This window comes from Pezoporus occidentalis, unplaced genomic scaffold, assembly GCF_034315485.1.
Source record: "Pezoporus occidentalis ecotype Australia unplaced genomic scaffold, CSIRO_AGI_Poc_V1 ctg199, whole genome shotgun sequence".
In the NCBI taxonomy this organism is placed as follows: Eukaryota; Metazoa; Chordata; class Aves; order Psittaciformes; family Psittacidae; genus Pezoporus; species Pezoporus occidentalis.
The window spans coordinates 1,021,728-1,044,397 of record NW_026913844.1 but is presented as its reverse complement, the minus strand read 5'-3'; the positions used below and the strand labels follow the sequence as shown (position 1 = coordinate 1,044,397).

At 47.2% G+C, this 22,670-nt stretch overlaps 1 protein-coding gene across 3 annotated transcripts in view; it reads right to left on the bottom strand.

Annotated features, from left to right (window-relative positions):
• GRIK4 (glutamate ionotropic receptor kainate type subunit 4) overlaps positions 1 to 22,670 on the bottom strand; it is a 179,186-nt gene that overhangs the window by 138,463 nt on the left and 18,053 nt on the right. The gene's annotated exons all lie outside the window — the stretch shown is intronic.

Sequence of the window (22,670 nt, the reverse complement as noted above, 5' to 3'; positions counted from 1 at the left end):
ATCATATAAACAGCCACAGGATACTGCTCCTAAGGCAGGGAGACAGAGCCAAGCAAATCAGGTAGAAGGTGCCATCAAAAAGCCTGAGGCCCTTCATTTGAGCCTAGTGTCATTTCAGGCAAAACAGAGAGACAAAGCTGGTTTAATGCTAACACATAGAAAACAGCAGGTAAAAGGCGTTAAGGGCAGCAAGAACAGGAAAAGTCAATTTCTGAAGGCATTTTGCTTGTTTTAATAGATAAAGCCCATTTCCATTCATTGCCCTTCTGAAAATTTATAAACATCAGACTTGGAACGTAGGAACTGATCCTTTCCCCATTGAAAAACACATCAGAACTGGAATTCTTCCTCACCACACCAGTGGCAACAGCAGCGCCAGGTATCAGTAAGAGAAACGCAGCCGTTCTCGCCAGGACTTTCTACCCATTCTCAGGCTTCAGTTTTCATTCATCAAAAAATAACAAAGGTTTCAAACACACAGAGTGGATTGATACAAACACACTCCCCTCCTCCCACCCCCCCACCTTCCCCTTTAATGACTTTGCCGAAGGAGGAAAACAATTCCGTTGTGGCCAAGAACAGCACTTTCAAAGTGTTTGTTGTTTTATAACCATTCACTGGGCTTAATTATAGACGTGTTGGAGCTCGCGTGATCATCTTTTCTTCCTGGAGTTGCATAATCAGCCACCACCACATGCTGCCACCTACGACAATATTACAGCTTAAGGGCCGGATCGTGCTAAACAGTCATTTCCCAGAGCTTTTTCCTGTGAGCAGGCTGAGGGATGCAGATCTGCAGATGCTCGTCACCTTTCGTGGTCCTCAGGAAGTCTGTGAGACCATGGGAAGAGGTGAACACCATGCCTGCTCATAGACAGTGGTGATCTGCATGAGCTGGGAGGCTCTGCTCCCCGTGCTAAGCGATTTCAGACACAGCTTCATCTCCCTGCTGGTGCTAAGGTTTTTATCCATCACGTGCTTGCAGACCCACTGACTTCTTTTGCAATGCCTGATACTTCAGCTATGCAACACCAGTGTCCTGGCTTCACATCTAAAGGGCTTAAGATGCTTTCTCAGGTTAGAACTTCACTGTCCCTGCAGATATGAGAAGTTCCATCTAGGCACATACATACCAAAGAGAAAATCACATGCCTTTCCATCATAAACAACCCTAGCCAAAATCTCAAGTGACGCAGTAACAAAGCTCCAAACCCGTATTATCTCATGAAGTAACATATGAAGACCAACACATCTGGCAGTCTTCATTTCCTCCTGTTTTCTGTGCCTGAGGAGCTTGGCAACTATTGAGCAGGATAGTGCTGCTCACCTACAGCTCAGCCAAAACCTGCACCAAGGCTGCAAGCAGGTTCTAAGCAAGATGCTCAGCACCAGCTACACGGACACTGGTCATTACCAAAGACAGCTTACCTGGCCTGGAACCCTGCTTAAAGTCCTCTTGGAGGCAAAGAGGTTTTGTAGTGTGGCACACTGGGACAGTCAGACCGTGGCAAGGCTGGGGCCATGACAGTGCCCAAGTCCCAGCCTAACTGGAAGCAGACACGCCTTTGAAGGTGCATGGGTGCTCCAGTAGTCACGGGTCACCACAGCCCAATTATGACAGCGCTTGTCGTTCCGGAACCAATCTCTGCTTGTCACATGGATGTATTCAGTGAACCCAACTGCCTTAGAGGTTAATCAAAAGCTTCAGCCTCCAGCTTTTCACAAGAGTAATTGATCACAGGAATTGTAAAAAGCTTTACAAGGATTCTGGAGGTGGCCATCGGTCAAGGAGCAGAGGAGGGGAAAGAAATCTTTGCCTGGGCTCTAACAGGTTATGCTTTGTTACCCTTCTCTCCCATAACTGATCATTTCCACCATCATCAAGAGGTGACAGCTTCAGGAACCTGCCACATCGCTGCCCTTTCACATCATCCTCCGAGCTTTTCTTTCCTCTTCCTCGCATCTCCACTCACGCATTGTTTCAGCTATCCAATCAAAAGGGGAAGGAGAAAAGGATTAAGACATAAAAGTTTATTGATTGATTTAAAATTACTCTCTGAAACAAAACCCCCTGGATTGGAAAGCCTGTATTTCAATGCAAAAAGGGATGGTGGAACACAGGAAACACCGTGAAATAAACAGTCTCGGCTCAGAGCATATATTTTGTCTTCATTATGCCCCTGAGAAGGTGTTAATATACAACGTACAATGTATTAATCACCCCTCTAACTTCCAAATGCGAAATGCATCATTAACATTCATGTTGTTTTCAATTAGTTTGCTGTATGGGAAGGAGGGGAACAAAGACAGGTTCTCTTACTAAATTTTGCTTCACTTGCAAAACAGTGGGATCATAAAAGAACCAGCCTGGGTGAAACTCCTGCACTCCCTATCATACACCAGGGCCTGCTGACAGCCAGATGTGGAAAGGCTTTTAATTAATGCGGCTGTTAGGAAAAGGCAACGTTATGGATAGTGTTTGCAGACAACCAGGTAATTTGAAAGAGCAAGTTCCACTTTCAGGAGTGATTCAAATGCTCTGGGACAGATCTTTAAAGGATATCAACCACCAAAAGAGGCGGTTAAGCACCTAATGGGAGTTTTAAAAGCCCCTAAACTAATAAGGGCCCCAACTCCTATTGATACTTTTATTTAAAAAGAAGGGCTTTGAAGCCTTTTTGATCCAAAGTCTTAGAAGTTCTCCAGTACAGATTCAAGTGCCCTATGGAGAGAGAAAAGCTGTTTATCATTTGTGAAACTCTCATCGTCCACAGATCCCTTTGCTAATGGATACAAGGTTCAAACTCATCCGTTCAGGGAGCCATGCCTTGGCGATGACCTGTCTCTAAAGGCAGCCAAGATCCTGCCCATTAGGAGATGTTATCACTTCAACATGAAAGGATTCAGTTTCTGGGTGCTGATCACTTCTGAAAGGAGATGTGCACTCCTGGGAACAGAAGGGGCACCAGCACCAATAGGTCAGCTCTGAAACCTTTCATCCAGCCAAACTCTTCCAAGTCTGGCTGCCACTCGCTTGGGAATTTGGCTTCTGTGACAAAGCTGAAGCAGTTCAAAAGAGCGTGTTGAGAAGTATCTGTGAACACCGAACTCTTTTGCTAAACCAGCTCCCGCTTAGAGATCAGCCAGGACCCCTGTGGTGGTCCAGGCCCCCTTCCAAAACAACCAGCCATGGGCCTTCTTGAGCTCGTTCCAACTTCAGCTAAAGCACATCTTTCAGGAAAAGCATCCAATGGCAATGTAAAGTTGCCATTCATGGATAATTGACCACAAGCCTTAGGGGAGATATTACAGGTTCTAATTACTCTCACTGTTCAAAACGTCTGTCTTGTATTTCAAGGCAAAGCTTCTTGAGCTCCAGTTACTTGCAAATGGCTCTTAATGCATTTTCTCAGGCAAAAAAAACTGGAGTCACCTTGCCACTAGGAAATAGAAACAGGAGTTTATAAAGAGAAGGCCAGACACCCTGAGCCCAGGAGGATGACTCACATCTGAGATATCACCTCCAGAGGGAACACAGTCCAATTCCTCTATGTTGGCTTAAGAAAGAGGTAGGACACCTTAGTGAAGCTAAGTGGAATGGACTCAGGGTGGAGAGAATTAAGCTCTCCCCCAAAGGCATAACCCTCCCCCAGTCAACACCACTCAGCTTCCACAGAGCCCAGCTGTTCACACAGTCCCATAAAAACTCCTTGGATTAACAGGGGAATTCAAAAGGATGCACCCACGGTCCAGTAACTTGAAATCGGATGGAGCCCACGTTCCAGCTCCAGAGATGCATCGCTAGCTCTGACGCATCCCAAGCTGCCGTCCCTACCTGCAGAAGCAGAGTCACTGTGTACTGGGAGCTCGACACAGAAGGCAACAGAATTCAGCTGTTGTTCCCCATGTGAGAAGCGATAATCAAAAAGCCTCCCACACAGATCAAGGCAAAGACAAATCCCGAGCCCTTCCTAACCAACAGGAGTTAACGTGCGTCTTCCTTTAACTGTGGCAGCAAATTCCACTTAATCCCCCTCATTATATCACGTGAGATGTTAAACAAAATAGCCTTTTGTTTAACAACGATGCTGCCAGCGACAGGAAGGGCTGCCTGCTTCAGTGTATAATTCATCACAAATCCGTACCTTTCTCCCATTCCCTGCTAACCATGATCCTCTATAGATGGTTACTGCACAGCAGCCCGTCAGGGATAAGCCAAACCAAGAAGTTCCCACGTGCTGGAGACCCGAAACCACCCAGTGGAATAGGTTGCTATGGTTGCCAAGATTTAATCCAAATTGATACAGGTAAAAAAAGAGAAATGTAGTGATTAAAAATAAATAAATAGACAAATCTGGGCCTTGTGCCATGAAAAATGTGAAGTTGTCCTTGACTCCAGTAGCAAATGAGGCATGAAATGTATCAAAATGTGATATTGAATATAAGGATGTATTTAATATTTTACAACACTGGAAATCTCGTTACAAAAGAGTTGGATCATAAATCAAGCTGAGAAGGGCCAGTTCTTCCCTTCTCTCCCCTCTCTTTACCTCTAATTGTTCTTAGCAAAGTTTGAGCAGCTGAATCATTTACTGGGGAAAAAGCAAGCAGAACATCACTCACAAGAAAACCGGAGGTGCTTCATTTGTCCATCAAGAGCAATAAACTCTCATTAATCATCCATGCTGCTTGAAAGTCACGCTGATTTCTGGAGATGCCTGTCCTCCACAGCTATCCCCTGCATGCCTTCAGAAAGGGCACAAAGTCTTGAGGCAAACCTCTACATGAGAGATGTCTGCCATCAGTTAATTTAACCAATCACGGTAATTGCCTATCTAGGCTACCAGTTATCATCTTATCACTTGCTATTTGTCGTGAAAGATTTGTCACTCGGCTCTCCCATACTGATTTTGCCCCCTGATTCTTAGTTCTTCTTAGAGTTGGGGGAATTCATCTGGCAAACCATAGGTTCTGCAGACAGGAACTCATCTGTATGGCCCCTGGGCGAGAGATGAAATAGGTATTTCACTCCTTTTCCTCCTTACTGCCTGGACTCACATACACTTTACATCACTGCTTTTGTTCAAGCACCCTCCTGAAAACGCCGAACGCTGAAAAGGTGAAGTGACTTGAGGAAGACTGCAGCTGCAGTAGTGAAATACATCATTATTTTAATATCTGCATGCCATTTAACTAACCACGGATACGGTACTCACCAAACACAAGAACCAATGCGCTTAAATCCTATCGCTGGTCATGGTAAACTAACAGCTTTAATTTAAGTAGCACGCTCATCCACCCTGCATGCCAAGTCCTGTTTGTCACCGTGCTAATGGATGTGTTTATTCACACATTCCCAGAAGAAACCAACTCCTGAGGGGAAAAAAGTGCTCCTTCCTCCTGTCAGAGTCCAGAAACGGTGCCAACAAATCCATCAGGGTCACATCTTCCCCACTGTTCTTTGCCCACCTATACATCTAACCTGCTTTCCTATGGAAAGCAGGTGTCTACCAGCCTCCCACAGCCATAAATGAACCCACTAGCCACCTGCAGCTACATCTGACAGAGGATAATTACTTCAACGTGCACAATAATAGCTGACAGACAATAGCCGGTCTCACAGCATCCTCAGGGACAGCAAGTTTGCTTCTTATTAGAGAATTTACACTCAATACAGCTTTTCTGAAGCTCTTTCTGTGGCCGGGGCATTCAGGCACAGCTCACGCTTATTTAGTTATCAAAGAATCCAACCATGACAAAGAAATCCATAAGAAACCAGGCTTCATTACTTCTGCTGATGATGATGCTACCTCCAAGACCAGGGGAAAAAAGGAAAACGTTGGTACTTCAAGTGATGGAGTTTCCAACACTCACCTTGAAATTTATTGCCCAGAGTAATTGGATTGCTGGGCTGCAAAGCACCACCTGCTCAAGGCTTCAGAAGTACAGCAAATACAGTGTGGTGGTTTAAGCAAGAGAGAGGTTTCGCTCAAATCACTGCCACTGGACAACGACAAGCCTCTTGTGTGCCTTTTCCATCAGAGAGCAGCACAAGAAAGCTCCCTCCATCCTGCCCCTCCCAGAGCACTCGCTGGCTAATGGGGAAAACACAAAACTGATGGTTTCAGGTTGAATAAAACGCTTTGCTGCTATTTCAGCATCTATAAGCACAAAAAGATTAAATGCATTTCAAACCAGAATTATTTCTTCACGGAACACAATCAAAGCATGGTTGGTTTGTTTTGTTTTTTTTACAAGATGCCAAACAGACACATCTACTCTTTTCTAGGATTTTAGCTTTACCATTCCACTTTTCTAAGCACTTGTTTTGTGATGAATTCACATTCTGACAAGAAGTTGCTCTCTTCACCAGGTATCCAGCGGCGCTTGCAGAGCCCCTCTGTCTTGTAATCACTAAGCTGGAACCCCACAGTGGTTTACATAGTTAATTCCCACTGTAAGCAGTGACAATTAGGAAGGGAGGTATCTGGGCTTATTTCTATTTGCTTCCTTCCTCAGGAACAAGCCTTGGGCTAGACAGGAGGAGGCCAGGATCCGAGGCGAAGCAGCAAGCCCCTTAGCAGCACCCACCACGCAGGTTCTGGTGCCTTCGCTGTGATTCACCTTCCTCCCCTCCCACAGTGGCTGCTCTGCAGAATGGCTGCACCTTCCCTTCGCTGCCACCCACCACAGCCTGCAACAGGCTCCTCTCAGCAACGGTGTTAAACCTCCTCGCAGTTTCCTCATTTCAGTAACACCTCTGTAAACCTAAACCCAACCTGATGCGCAGACAGGTTTGACATCCTCAAACGCCTGTCCTGCATCCCTCCTTGATGGCAACAGGCTCCTCTGCCCAGCATCACTCGCTCCCCTCTAGCTGGACACAGCGACTTGCAACAACCAGTGCTGGTTTTCACTTAAATTATGGAGAGAAGCCACTGTGCAAGAGAGCTGTCACTTGCAGGGGACAGGGAACTGTTTGCTGTCTGGCTTTACAGCAGAGCCATTCAGCTGTCTGCAACCTCTCAATGTGATCTTTCCCAAGTACCAGTTCCTACAGATTTGTCCTCTCTAAGGAACAGCATCCTGTCCCCAGAGACCCAGAAGTTCCCACATACCAGCTCTACCAGCGCTTCTAATCCAGGGCTCATGCAGCTCTTGCCAGCAGAAACACAGCCCCCCTCTCCTCAAATTCAAAGTGCCATCTGACATCTTTATTTCATTCCCTTCTCTTCCTTCCCAGCTCCAGAAGATATTTCCACCCAACATTCTCTGCCTCAGCAACTCTAAATAAAACACATTTAACAGTGCCTTCATTCATTTCTCCAAGTAATTAGAAGCAAGAACAGGAGTCAAGAATGTAGACACTACCCTTCCTAAAGGAAAGCAGATTTCTAATTAGTGAAGGAAGCAGCTTCTGTGGGATTCTTTCTCCAAACAGCTGTTGCTGAGGGATCATCTGTCTTTCTTCGTCTCCTCTTTTGCAGTAAAAAGTTCATTTATTTTAACATACATAACTGTTGCAGTACCCAATTAAGGCAGACGTAGCAAAACTAGAACCAAGGGACACGGTGGCAGCATAAAGACAACTTGATGAACCCTAAACCACTGCAGGAAGAAGGCAGCCAAGCGCTCCCAGCTCTGCAAGCAGCCGCATTAAGTCAAATGGCAGTTTCTGCTTCACCCCCCTCCCTGCACAATGTGGCTGCTGGTACCCCTGCTCAGCCCTCCACCAGCTGATCTCTATAGCTGGTCCTTCACCTCACAGAAACATATGCCACTTAAACCATCCTATTTCTTCTTCCCATGTAAGAGATAGGGAATCGGCACAAGGATGGGCTCAGCTCGGAAGAAACCGAGGGACAAAAGTGCTCACAATTTAGTTGTGGCAAGGGACTTCTTTCACTCATTACTGAGCAAATGCCTGCACTTGCATTAACCAGACAGAGTTAAACTAGCTATATAAAAGTCCTCATACAACTATGCCATAAAACCCCCAAATCACCAGCGTCATGCTGTCTCCATGCTCAACATAGCACACCCAGGACTGGTGGTCTCTCTGGCCCCCCTTTACCATGCCCTAAGGGCCTGACCATATGGTTGCTTGCTGACCATGTGTTATGAAAGCATCCAAATGAAATAAGATCCTCATATATCATGTATAGGAAGATGACATTTTTCCAGCCATCTTTATTCAGTCCTCAGGTGGATGAAGTACACCGCTGTCTGTCCCCCCTCTAGCCCTCTGAGGGCAGCTAGACAGCTTCCACCCAGAGCAGCAGGCATTCCACTTTGTTCTACTAATATAGTCTCCTTTCCTCCCTTCTAGGACACGACAAAAGTTGATTGTTTTTAAATCATGCAAAAATCAAAGCTCTGATATTACTTCACACACATACAAGCTTGTCACATCAAAAAAAGACGTTTTTCATTAAAGAACCTTTCCACAAGATGCCTCTTTCTTATCCACTGTTTTTGGGTTTCTTTGCTATCATTTTAACCTGGGAAAGTTTAGCATGTTCTTCGGAAGGGAGGCTCTGTGGAAATGTAAATCACCCCCTACAAAGCTGCAGTGACAAGGACACCTTTTTCCCTTCACGCTGAAAGGAAGTCTGAAGCAAAACCCAGTCAAAGTAAGCTTGCATCTACATGCTACTGTGATGTGCACAGTTATCAGCTAAGATTAGTTCAGTGGACAGCTCCTCTATATGACTATTTGCGTCCAAGGATAATAATGACACAAAAACTAATGGGGCTAAGCAAGTTCTGAGTTCATTTAGACTGGCATTCTGAAGGCGTTCCCATCCAGTAGAGCAGCAAGAATCTAGATCAGCCTTCCCAAACACTAACAAAGGAAAAACCCAATAGCAATTCTGAGATGGTGCTTGCTAAGTTCTACCAAGGCAGGTGATTGCAAGGCCTGCATGTCTCATAAGGTCCCAGTCCGGGCTTACATCCAATAATCCTTCAACACATCACACAGGGAGAACAGAGCAACGCGTACATATGTGCCACACACACACAGTGTTTTCAGCCAAGCCCTCCACTTCTTCAAGATGAAGGTGGCTGTGGCATACACAGACATATTGTGCACCTAATATACCACATAAACAAACACACCTACAAAGACATTTTGTGCTGAACTGGTTTCTCTCCAATCTGTAGGCCATAGCTTCCTAAAGAAGCCCTGAAGAACTGGAACAACCAAGCCAGCCCCAAGTATTGCTATTTAAATGATCACTCAGTAATCCAGTAAAAATCAATCCGCTTCACTTCTGTTTGGACAAACCACTTGTTCAGGCTCACATCCCTTCTTGGACTGCATCTCCTTACCTGGGAAGGCTGCTAAGGAAGTTTGCAAGTGTGAAACAGAGGGGAAACCCAGGCCCCTGAAGGGCCTTTGTTATCGCCAATGCAATGCAGGCCTGCCAAAATAAGCCCCTTTTTCCAGCCCAAAGCTAGGGATGGAGTCAGACACATCTCTAAGAGAGCTCTCGTATCTGACATATACAAACTCTGGTCAGTGGCTGACTTCAGAAAGTCCGTTCACGTCTAAAGGCATCTGAGCTCCATCACACACATGCTCCTGATTGCAGAGAAATGCTCATGTGCCCATGTGGAGAAGGAGAAAAAAAGCAAAAAAAAATGGAAAATCTATAAGAGTAAATGCAGTCAGAGATAATTCCCAAGCAGTCAGTTGCCAACAAGGTAGTACAAACACATCCAAAGGCAAGATCTGTATCAATGCTCTGGGACTGGCATATCGTGGGTACCACCTAGAAACTGATAACACCAAACAAGAGGGAGAGCAGAGAAAGCCACAAACATCATAAGATGACTGCTATGCCAAAGGCTAAGCTGTGTGCATCAGAGACACCCCTCCTCTTCACAGACATACCAGAGAGGTCTTCTGCCTTGGCCTCAGAGAAACACTGACACTAGACAATCATGCACTACCATCAGCAGGAAGGGTCAAAAGACAGATTCAGCTACAGATTTTCCAATAGCTGAAATGGTGTTTGGTCAAAGGAATGCCTTAGAAATCACTGGTGCTTTGCTGGGAGAGAGCACAGGAGCAGTAATTCTTTGCCCACATCACACATCTCCTACAAGAAGCCAGTACATGGCCTGCCTCCCTCCCTCCCTTCATGAGTTGCCTCGATTCCAGTCCTTGTTATTCAGCATATTTATATCAGGTTTCCCCTGCACTTCAGTTCACATTACACCACCTCAATCCAGGGTTATAAACCATTCCACCATAACCATCAGCTTCATTACAGAGACTGCTGCTTATAATGAATGTGTATAATGTATATGTAGGAAGCAAAAGACACCTCTATACTTTTGGTTTTCTACAGACAAATAGCTTCAATTGTTTAATCAATAAAAATGCCTCTCCAACTCCTACTGTTATTACAAAGCTATTTCAGACAGAGTGAAAAAGAACCATTGCATCTATATTCCTGTCAAAGGAGACAGTGGCTGATTTGCCACTGAATAACCTATCTGGACACATCCGAACTAAGCAAGCTGCATCTCCACTGCATCCCAGTCTCTCCCTCGCACCATGGCTTCATCCGCTTTAAAGCATCCCATTAACCTAAATGGTGATTCTTCCAAGAAAGGATACTGTATTTAAGCTGAAAATACACAATCTGTAAATTATTCAGCAAATGGCAATGACAATGAAGGGGCCATATAGGTTGACATTAAGGGAAGAGCAGCTGATGGTCCCAGAGAGCTGGGAGATGGGGAGCTAAGGAGGCAGGAAGCAATACTGCACAGGCAAAAAGGTCTGGGAAGAGGGATGCTGGACCAGGTGCCATTCAAGCAGGGAGCACTGCTCCTGCAGCAGAGACCACAGACCCAGACTCCAGGGAGCCTTGGAGAAGCAGGCAGTGCTGGAGCAGTTGTTCATAATTGCCAGCAATGCTTTCCTGGTAGGAACAGCAGGGACCAGCTTGATGTGAGGTATGTCACCATATGCCTCACAACTTGCTCACTCCAGCAGCTCCAGCTTCAAGCTGTAGGGAGCTCTCAACCAAAAGGACAAAGAAATATCATGTCTTATAGCTTGTGCCCCCTTTCTCTTTGGCACATCTTTAGGCTTCTTGCTTCTGGGGATAGAGGCCGCCTTCAGGAAGGTTTTCTATCACTGGATGCACAAGATCCATTTTATGCCTCAAAACCTGAACTAAATGCACAGATTAAAAGTAATCCTTAGCTCTAGTCAGCAATCACAACTCCCAGGGGTTCCTTGATGAACAGACCCTCTAGTGTATTAGGGCAAAGGCTCAGCAAATCCAGAAGCTCTGTTGCACAGGACTACAGTAGGAGAAAACATACCAGGCAAAGCTTGGAGCCAGACCAGAGGGCAAAGTGATGTCCCTCTTGGGGGCAGCAGCAGACAAAGAAACAAGAATCATGGCCACATTTGATCTCAGGGGCCCGGTGCCTACTGGGGGGGGGAAGGATGACCCCGTTCAAATCCAACTTACAGCAAAAACAGATAACCCAAATCCCAGCTTCACACTAACTGCAAGCAGCCTTCTGCTTCGGCTCTTCTTCCATCATCTCTGTGTAACCTAGCACCTCTCCATGGTGGTAAGGAAGAGCTCCTGGACCAGGGTTTCCCTTGGATCCTCAGGAAGACGTAGTTTGCATTGACCAGGACTCCTAGGACTACTGCAGTAGAAAGAGGAGGAAACCTGGGGTCAGGGAGATGCATGTATTTCCACAGCATCACTGACTCTCTTCTGTATCAGCTCTTCAAAACAAAGCTATTTTTTCCCCTTTTCTTTCCCCTTTCCTCCCCTGGAGACTGTATATTAACTATCAGTTCCCTGCTATCTCGAACACTGTTCTGTCTGGCTCTTTTCCACATCTCCAGGGTGCCATTCTTATTTCTCCTCCTTGCTGCTCTCTTTACTTCACCTCACTCTCCCCTGAGCTGCTTTCATCCCCACAGACAATGGACTCATGACCACCAGTGCCCAGCAAGGCTCATCTCACCCACACCCCTGTCAGGTCAGTGCCTCCTTCCCCTTGCTCTTTGCACTCCGGGCATGGAGCTCCGTTGCCCTTGCAGGTGGGAAGTTGACAGAGGAAAAGAGGGGGAAAGAGGGAAGCCCACAGTATCCCAAAGATCCCCTGTCAATCACAGCAAAACTGCTCTTCAGCCCTGCCCAAGTTGAGTTGTTGCTGGTTGGGGAAAAGAACTCATTTTACTTATCAGTGAGGGAAGAGAGATTAGAGATGTTCTGGAGTCTGAAGGGGAAAAAAACAGTGAGCTGAAAAAGAAAAGGTACCTGCAGAGCGGGAGGAGACACATTTGCTTGTCAGGTACAAGCAGAAGCTAAGGGGAGAAAATGGCTTGAGAAGTGAAGAAGGGACAGGAGAAGGGGGAAGCTGGACTACAAAGAGAAGGTACTGCCAACTCTTCTGCCCTGTGCTTCAAATCGATTTTGAGTGAAGAGAACGAACTGGTGCCACAAGCTTCTTCCTTCAAATGCGAATAAAAAGCACTTGAAGCACTCCAACATCAAAACTAGACGGAGAGGGGGAGAACTGTATTCTCTCTATCCTTTGTGCTCCCATTGCCATGCCTTCATCCCACAACACACATGAGCACACACTTTCTCCCTGGCTCCTGGAGCACAGTTTATACCCATGAGCTTTTGCAGCTTGCTGAGATGTTGTGAAAGTGTCAGGCCTGACAGGGACAGGTCTGCCCAAACCCACCCAACCCAGCTCTTGAACAGTCCCCTCTCCATGCCACCCTTCCCAAAGGCTCCCCCAAGTGTCCCCGCTATTGCTCTGCCCTTTTCTCTCACCTCCTAAGAAACCTGCAGGGACACACAGAGATTTCTACCCCTTCTTGACCACATTATCCCCTCCTCTTCAGCCCACAGACTCACCTCCTGCTAGCTCCTACGCTCCAAAAGGCAGCCAGACTCCTCCCCTAGCACAGGGGATGCTCGCTCACGCAGGTCAAGGTACCTGGAGGATGTCCCAGTTGCAGCCTCGAGGGTCAGGGCTTACACACACTGCCCCATTGCCCATGGGCTCAGGCCCTGTCCAGGCACAGCTCCCCTTCACTGAGCTCCTGGCTATGCTGAGGCACAGGCAGCTACTCATGCCTGGCTACAAGCACAGCCAGAGTGAAGAGGTCCTGCCAGCAGGTGACATATAGCCCTGGGTTGAGTCAGAAGCAGGAAATCCAAACCACGCCAAAGAGAAGGGTATGGGGATGTAGGAGCTGGAGAGAGAGGGAAAGAAGGGCAGGAAGTCACGAAAGCCTCCATGATGATGCTGTGGATGGGCAAACAGCCCCAGCACCACTGCAGCCACACCAGCTGCTTCCCTTGGGGCACATCAGCCTATCCTGAGCTCTCCCCAGCTAAAATGGCCTTGCAAATCCCCACAAAGGAGTATTCAGAGAGCAAAGAAGCCTACTTCAAAACACCCCTAATCGACACAGAACACTCATCTAGAAGGAGAGGAAAACAGAGACTTGGTAGCAGGCACTGGAAGGGAAGAAAACGAGCAACGTGGTAGATTGCAGACACACTATTTCTGCAGGGGAGAGAAAAGAATAGTAACTTCTGCCTCTAAAAAGCAAGGACTAGATAACAACTTATGAAGACTTCTCCCTCTGAAAAATTAATCCTGACAATACAAAGACATAGACAAGAAAGGAACAACTCTCTGCAGAGCACCCATGAAAGAGGAAGCCAAGTTCGGTCAGGAAAGATGATTACTTTAACATAATGATGTCCTCCCATGTATTCTGAGCAAACCTCTTCTGTGTTTTCTTCTACTGCGAGGCTGTAATAACCCCACAAATACTCCGTCAGCTACAATAGAAGCCACATCACAACAAGAAGGCCATTATTTGAAACACATTTTCCTTAAAATAAAATAAGAGGAAAACAATAAAAACAACATTTTCTGAGCAAAACCTCAATGCCTCCTGCCCAGCACTCACAACACACCTGCAAATTGCTTCAGTTCTTGAAGACTTCTCTGTTTCTCACTTCAGGAACCGTTTTCGGCGGGTCATTACCAGCTCAAAGGGAAACACGGCTGTATTCCCAAGCACTGCATCTGGATGATGGCAGGAGACAGCAAGACCTTATTTTCTTGACCAACATTGTGACACGGACGCAAATCACCCTCAACCTGTACAGCAATGAGAACGGGGCATGTGATAGTCTTGGTTTCATCTCGTGGTACAAAGCCATCACAGCGGGATGCTTTTAAAGGCAGCACCTTCCAGGGTGGAGGGCCAGCAGATCATGAAGGTGAACATAACACAGCCTCCCTTGGGACACACTCTTGATCTCTTTGGTCTGGCTGTCAGGACCTGACAGCAGCCAGCACAGGGTACTTGAGAACAAAGTGCAAAGGCAGAGCAGACACAGCTTGCCCTGAGGTTAAGCATCCACTCAACTCTCATTAAGCCTAAGTTAGGTCATATCCTGAAGCACAAGAATTTAGAGCTTTCTATTCATTTTTGCTTTTACATTTATAACCCTAAAAACTCTGATAAGCCACATAAATATCTACTCTCAACTTCAATTATATTGTGTGACAATGAACACCACGGGCTATTTTTTCACGATACATGGGAATTAACCCACGTCAGCAACTCAAGTTTGACTTGAAATCACCTTGTCTTTCCTAATAGTTTTGCCTGAATGATCCATCCACACACTTCTGTCTGCTTATCATAGAGAAAACCTTGCACATCAAATACAGCCAAAGGAATTGCCTTATAATGTAAGGTTTGGTCTCCAGATCCCGTTAGCAAACCTCCTCAGATGCAAACGCAATCACCCTGCACAAGAGCTACAACTGCTATGCCGCTGCATGCGGGGCAAACTGCAGATGAGATAGCAAACCCAGGGAGTTCACTCCACAGCAGGCAGGAGCCCCTGCACCAGCAACATCCATCACAGCATCACTCTCCCGCACTAGGATTCCTTGCCCAGAGCCCAATTCCTTACACCCACACAACCACGGGGCAGAGGGGAAACACAACAAAGTGAAGACGAGCACTGCACACCAGCAAGAGGTGCACACTGCTCCTCCCTCCATGCTTTAGGACTCCTCTCTCTCATGTCATCCCGATGGCAAGCTCTGCTCCGGCACCTCACTGCTGCTATTGTTATTCCAAACACAACTCATCATACGGCTGCAGAGTGGCAGAGCTGCTGCTTCTCTCCTACAACATGTCCTCTTCTCTAGCAAGGCTAGAAACTTCACTGTAGACATCTCGGCTTCTAGGGCAAGGAAGGGCAGCAGAGGAGGAAAGAGGGGATGGGAAGACAGCTCGAGTCTCTGCAGTGCTCCCGAGTGTCAGCAAAAGAATCCATTACGGCCTTTTATTCTTCCTTCACTTTTAAAGTCATTGTCACAAGTTCTTAAGATGCCCATAATGAAGAATCCCATTGTTCTCCTAATTAATTCGGCAATCTCAGTGAAATAATACAAGCTGCAATTGCAATTCCAAGCTCACCCCTCGACCACTGGAAACAACTAATTAAATAACAATCAGCACTACCGCTTGCGTTGAGAAGACGGACTGCGCCGTTTTATTGCTGCAATTAGGGAATGCACTCAATAATCGGAATGAAAAGCAAGCTTACCCAGGAGCCCACTAAATTATGACCCTTCACACTTTGTTTTCTTTTCATCCTAGCAAAAAAAGATGGCAATTCTCCCTCTTTCACGCTTCCTCGGTTAGAAAGGGGCACTGTGGCAATGCAAGGCAGGTTACCAGCTGCAGACAGCCCTGCTGTGCAGGCACTATCTTCTCTTCCTCCCAGTTGAGATAACCTCTTGTCTTTTTGATCAAGGTCCCTCCTAATCACCTGCATCCTTTATTGAATAAATCAGCATGGGGTTGCAGACACACTCACACAGAGATACTGGTGTTACTGGTAGGATGCAGAACGTAAGTGCTAGCTGCCCTAGCTCAGCCCTCGGAAGAGACAAGGCCAGGCAGGGACAGAGACCACTAATGCAGTGACAGCAGGCTGGAAAGACAGCAGTTCTGGATGCGTAACCAGGGTGACACTCTCCACCCCTGGAGGTGTCACCCTCTGTGCCTCAGCAGCACATTACAGACCCTTGCTGTCCTCTCCAGAATGGCATGTTCCAAGTGACGACTGGATGATGACATTATTTCATGCAAGTGCTAACTATTACGCTCACAGCAAAAACAATACTTGGAAATCTCTGGCTGAGCACCTCAAGGTTAATAACAAACAGGGTGCTCCTCACTAGATAAGGGACCTATTCCCTTTCAGTTTAGTGTCCACTGCCACGCTAGAGAGGATGCAGTACCTTGCGTAGGACTCTGCCTTGTCTCCGCACAAGGGGCTGTACACCACCCACTGCCCTTTGGAGCCTTGCTATTCACACTCTGCCTTCCCAGCCCTGCATAAAAGGTAACTGCACTCTGAAAAATGGGATGGTTGAGCAAGCATCTCTGTTGGCACATCGGTGACTCTGATCAAATGAGCCTAGATTTCTCTGTTAAGAGCGTATCACTCTCTCTGTCTCCACTCTTCTTAACTGCCAATCATGTAAACTCATACGGGAGATGTAGATTCACGCTGGGTCCTTCCCTTTTTTGCCATTATGAGTCATAAAGATCACACAAGCCAAAGGCAGCCTATGAGGCCACTGGGCCCAAGAGAATCCGGCTCTGGTTTTGGGGATGTACAAGTGCAATTGCCTGCCTCTTCAGCTGAGACTTCATTAGCACTGCTGGTGATGCCCGAGACAGAGCAGATGATGACTTCTCCAGCTGCTGCACCGTCTCTGCAGGGCTAGCCAGGGTAAGGAGGAGAATAAATACGAGAGGTCTGGCTAAAAGCCTTTGCAACAGCGGCTGCACACAACAGCAACCACCAGACAAGTCTGCAGAGGAGGAATGTGCCCTTCTCTCCACTGTACCGGTATGGCGATAGCACACAGCCAGCCAGACTGATGAAGGGACTTGTTTATACTGAAATCAACAGGACTTCAGCACAAATTTGAAGTTAACCGTAGCACTTGTGAGGATCCAAGGTGTTTCTCCCCTAGACAGAAGAAAGCCATACAGAGTCAGCTCTGGGATAAGACCTGCTGCGCTCATGGAAGCCAGGTTGGGATGGGATAGGAGCCTTCAAAGCTATAATAAAGAGACACCCATTGCATAAGCACAGAGATAACTGGCACGGACAGCAGCAGGAGAAGGAGGTGTGAAAATCAAATTGGATAAAAGGCAGGTGCTCAGGGAGGAGTGGAGGCTGAGGGGAGGGAGAAGGCAGGAGAGGTAGAGTAAGCAACTAAATAGAACAGTACTGGCATTGTGCTGCTGTCATTGGTACTTCACAACATTTGCAAAACGCTCGTGTCTACTTCAGGGAGAAGAATTAGAAGGAGCTTTAAAACTGCATCATCAACCCATCACCACGAGTCAAAGCATTCTCCCTCTGCTCTGGCCCTGCTGCAGAGGCAGAGGCCAGGTAAGCTGCACTCCCAGCCAGGCAGAGGCACCTTCTGTCAGGTTTGGGGTGCTGGAGGATAAGCAAAGCACAGTGTGCTCCATTGAGCAGGGAGAGGGGAGCCATCCAGTCTTACTAGCAGGGTCAGGAGGGGAGAGCAGGTCTCTGCTGCCACCTCACTGGGGCATCATCATTCTCACGTGAGGAATATTCCAGCTAAGGCAGCATCCGTGCTCCATAAATAATGAACTGTGATTACACAGGATGGTGGCCAAAATACATTAGAGCTGGAGCTGGGGAGAATTTCTCAGTTTTTTTTGTGCCAAAAGAATGGCCTTCTTCCAAAAATTCATCATTTTTGTAATTCAGCCCCCTCACCAAGAAGTTTCCAATTTTGCCCACAAGCCCCTCAAGTAGCACACTTAGTTTCTATTGCCTTTATTAGGTGCAATAGAAAACAAGCTCTTACAAAAAGGAAAAAGGAACAAGAAGGGAAAAGAGGCCATGAGATGGAGGAACGTGACTTCATTTTTTATCTCCAAAGCTGCGATTATTAATCCCTGTTATTTATTTTTGCCATTTTGGAACTTCCTCCAACTCTCGTGGGTTTACTCAAGCTCACACAGAGCAGAAGGCAGATGGGATAATTCAGGTTGCCCTGTGTCACATGTGCTTTCCCACTGGGTCAGCCCCAGGCTGAGGCAAAAGATGCTCTCCTGCCCACAGGGATGAGGCTGCAGGGTGATGGGGATATGCACTGCCAGCATGGCAAGGCAAGAGAACCCAGTCTGAGGAAGATGCCAAACACGCTCACGGTCAGCAGCTATCCCTGCCCTATATTTGCACACCAATTGACAGAGCAGACAGAGAGGGCTGACAAGCAGTGGGGACATGACCCCATTTGCCTCCTCTCCCCAGTGTAATTGTTCCCATGACCTAGAAGGCAGGCACCTCGATTCAGGCACACAGCAGTGCTTCCAGCCTGTGAGCTAATACTCCACTTGATTACACTATTCATATATTTTTACATATAAAAACGTACTGCTTTCCTTTCCACTCCAATGGCTTGAAGAAGTTAACTGTAATAACTGCTCAGAACCTCCCTCCCTGATGCTGATGCCCAGCCTGACCCTTCTTTGCCGTTGTGCTACACTCCCCCACATTTTCACCCTGAAAAGGCGTCAGTGGACACTGTCACTGATGTGCTATGTCTTCCTTCGGATATTTCCTCTCCTTTATTATCTATTCACTACTGGTAAGAGGTGCAACAGCCATCAGAATAGCAAGAAAAAGGCCAGTGCTAAGCGAGAAGCAGCCGATCGAGGGTGCTACGTGTGTACGCTCATGTCTCTGACCACTGCTTCCCTCCTCTAACCCCCTGCTCACACTGCCCATCGCCCTCCCCCTGGTCCAGGTGCTCTGGAGCAGATCCCAGGCAGACACGTACACTTCCTTCAGCTCCAGGAGCAGTTTCAACTCCTGCTGGCATCACCAGGAGCCAGGCAGTGCCACAAGCACAGGCTGCCTCCTGATCAGCCATGCCTGCCCTCTGTATGAATATGGACAGGTTTTCTGCCTTGATTTGTGTGCTTTGCCATGCAGAAAGCCTCACAACCTACCCCTGCTCCCTGCCTGACAGCCCTGAGCTTCACTAGAGTTGAAAGAGTCTGCTAATTACCCTCCCATAACGAACTAAAGCAGCTTGTAGCAGAGCTGTTATGTTGAAGTCAGGAGTCTTTTATCTTAGGAATCAGTGACCTGAACGTTTTGAGACAGAGCACAAAAATCCAAGGGATGCTACACTAGTCCTGTGCTCCCAGCAGCCCCTCTGCCTACGAAAGAGCTTTCAGCTAAATGGGACTTCACCTGTTAACATCATCTTGCTTTTAACAGTAAAGCCACCCACAAATGGCTGGAGGCTTTTTTGCATGGAAGGAGAACAAGCAGTTTAGTCTAACTGGAGACAATTCATCCACAACACACAGTTTGTTGTAAAACTGGGTTTATAGGTACCAAAGCTGAAGAGGATTTCAAGTGTGCTTCCTTGGCCTGCTGCTTAGATGAAGCCTGGTGGCCCATGAATTTGCTGGATCTTAGTTTCTAGAAGCTAAAACATCACCATCAACATGTATAAATCTCTCAATGAGAGCAGAGCTCTGGCATCCACAGTCCTAGACCTGGTCTCCGACCAAACTAGATCTGGAATAAGCTGCAAGGAAAACCAGATTAACCTGTCCTGAGGGAGAGTTATGCCTAACCCTTGGCTCTTCTTCGGCTTTGATTTGCCTGTTAGCCCTGAGAGTGCCCAATCTGGATGACTTTGAACTCAAGGATATCTTATAGCAAGCAGGTCTGCAGGCAGATGCTGCGTTACATGGAAGATGATGAACCCATTGCTCACATGGAGACTTGGCAACAGAGCAGAGGACCCCAGCCAAAGCCCACTGATGGGACAAGAGGGGGATGCTAACACTACTCACCCTGCCCTGCTTCTGCAGAGAATGTGTAATCCCTGGCACAACAGCCCAACACATCTCCTCTTTTTCAAGGGAGAAAGACAGGACTTTTTTTTCCTATTAAAAAAAAACAACCTGAAAACCACCTATTTCAATGCAACATCTAAAAAAGAAAAAAGAAATCCTTCCCAGGGGAAGGAAAACAAGGTACCGCTACAAGAAAACGGAAACCAGAAGCACAAACCATAGGAAAGATGCTTCTGGCATCAATGTATTGAAAGCCCTAATCACAATCCCATAAAACAGTTAACTTGATTAGCCAAGCATGATTTAGACAAGGTTATCCTGCTGTTGTTCCTTGTTTCCCTGACAGGGTTTGATCTGTCGAATGCTTTACACTGCCTTTGCCAGGGAGAGGGTGTTTCCAGCTAGGCAAGGGTCATTACAAATTCAGGAGACACCGCACACCACTTGACTCATGTTTTACTTACCCTCTCTTCCTAATAAAGCTTGCCATGCTAATGCAACTCCAATTTTAAGCCATTTCCTTCCCCATATGCCCCCACTTAGGCAGTTGGTACAATTTGTCCCAATTCCTGCCCGCTAATTAAAGGAAGAGCCTGTAGATGATGAGGGAGATGCTCTCTTTGGGTGCAGCATCAGAATCTTCGCAGTGACTTCGTGCTTACTGTGACACATAACCATAACACCCATGCCGTAAAGCACACTGTTCCAGCCCTAGTGACATAACCGTAACACACTTAGGCTGCTAAAAGCAATAAATTAAGCAAACAACTCCCAAAACCAAACCATTCTTTTGGGGGCAAGGTGTCCCCAGTATTGGGATGCTCGCTCAGCACCACAGACATAGTCACAACCCTCCACGTGCAGTAACAGGGGGCTGGAAATGCCAACAAGCCCGGAGACCTGTTTGCTGGCTGGAAGCACAGGAACACGTTAGCAGCAAGTTTCCTTCCCGGTGTCTACAATATTTCATCTGGAGGATAGATGTTCTGGTGATATACACTGAGCTGTCAGGGAAAATGGGCTTCTCGCCTAACTTTGAACACGTCTCCTGGGATGCTGATGCTGGAGGACAACATCCTCCGAGTCTTGTTGGACAGACGGATGGCAACACAGAACGAAAAGCCTGTTATAAATCAACACTGGTACTTTGCTCTTGTTTAGGTCAGACTCCTTGCACAATGCAGCACGGTCCAGAGGCACCCAAGCAAGCTCTGCATGAGCTGCTTGCATACAGCCATGCCCTCTACTTGTATTTCATTTGCCTTCGGTATCACGTTGACAGGCCATCAACTGAAAGGCTACTGCTATAACAAGTGACCAGCATTTCTTCAATGCAAAGAACACCTCACACATAACTAAACCAGCAAGAATTGAAAAGCCTGATGCATTGCACAGGAAAGACCCAGCCATCTGAAAGGAGTAGTTAGCAAATGTGGGAGAAACGCGTGCCTTCCCTCTTGAACCAAACTCTACCAAACCCAGCATTTTTGATCATCCATTACAGGCAACTTGAAAGAGAACTGACAGTCCCAGGCTAATGGTAACATCCCTGGGTGGGATTTGCTACTGCAACAATCATAGTTTTTCAGTCCTTTCACGTGTTTGGTGAGAGACTACCCCTTCACAGTGCACAGAGGGGGAATGCTCTGCAGAGACAATGTGATGCGCACACCCCCGGCCCTTTCGCTTTCCCCTCCATCTTCTGGCCAGCCATCACCAAACACCTGCATCATCTGCAGCTACCAAGATGATTAGTTTTTAAGTCTCATTGATTTACCTGCTTTCCTGAAAGCTAACCCCAGCTCGGAGCCCTTCTGCTGAGAAAAGGCCTTCAAAGAACAAAACCAGTCTTATTGTTTACAGATTCTGCTGTATCCATCTGTCCAGTTAATTACTTTGTGCAGTAGCCTGTTAGCTTCTTAAAACCAATGAAAAAGGACCCAATTATCATTCTGGGCAGCTCCCTGGATCCCAGAGAAGCAGCACATCCCCAGTGCCGCAAGTGCCTTTGATACCGTTGTAAGCTGACAAATGGGCAGGGAGAGAAGTGCTTTGCAAGACTTCCTCAAGCGCCAGGGCCACGGCATGGGGAGAGTGGCTCGGTGGCCCCGATTAGGATGTGGCTGTGCCCACTGTTCCCCTCTGTGGGGCACCTCCTGCCCTGCTCCCCACCACACACACACTAACTGGTAAGTGCACGAATGGATGTCGGTGTCATTCAGCAGAATAAAGGCAGGAGGGTTTTGCTCCGGCTCGCCTTCAATGAGAGCATTTTCCCTGGAACAAGGGGCTGAATTCAGCTACTTGGTGCTGTCTGATTGCAGTTTGTTGCCAGAGTAACCGAGGCACTGGAGCTGCCAGGCCATGCTTCATGGGAAGGAAGGGACTGCTGCCTGGCATCCTGCTTGCCACCACCCTACGGAGGGCTGGAGACATGGGTAAGGGGTGCTCAGTCCCTCCATGGGGATAAGCTCAGCCGCCAGAGCTCCTGCTGAGCAGGAAAAGGAAAGAGGCACCAGGAGATGCAGAACCAGCTCCTGGCATCTGCTGCAGACGACCCCAAGTGACTCTGGACCGGCCACTCCGTCCCCCTGTGAAATGGGGATAATACCATGCTGCCACTTTGCCACCCTGCTCTAAGTCACCCCTTAGGATCCAGCCAGAGCTTCATGTCTCAGATCAGAGACTC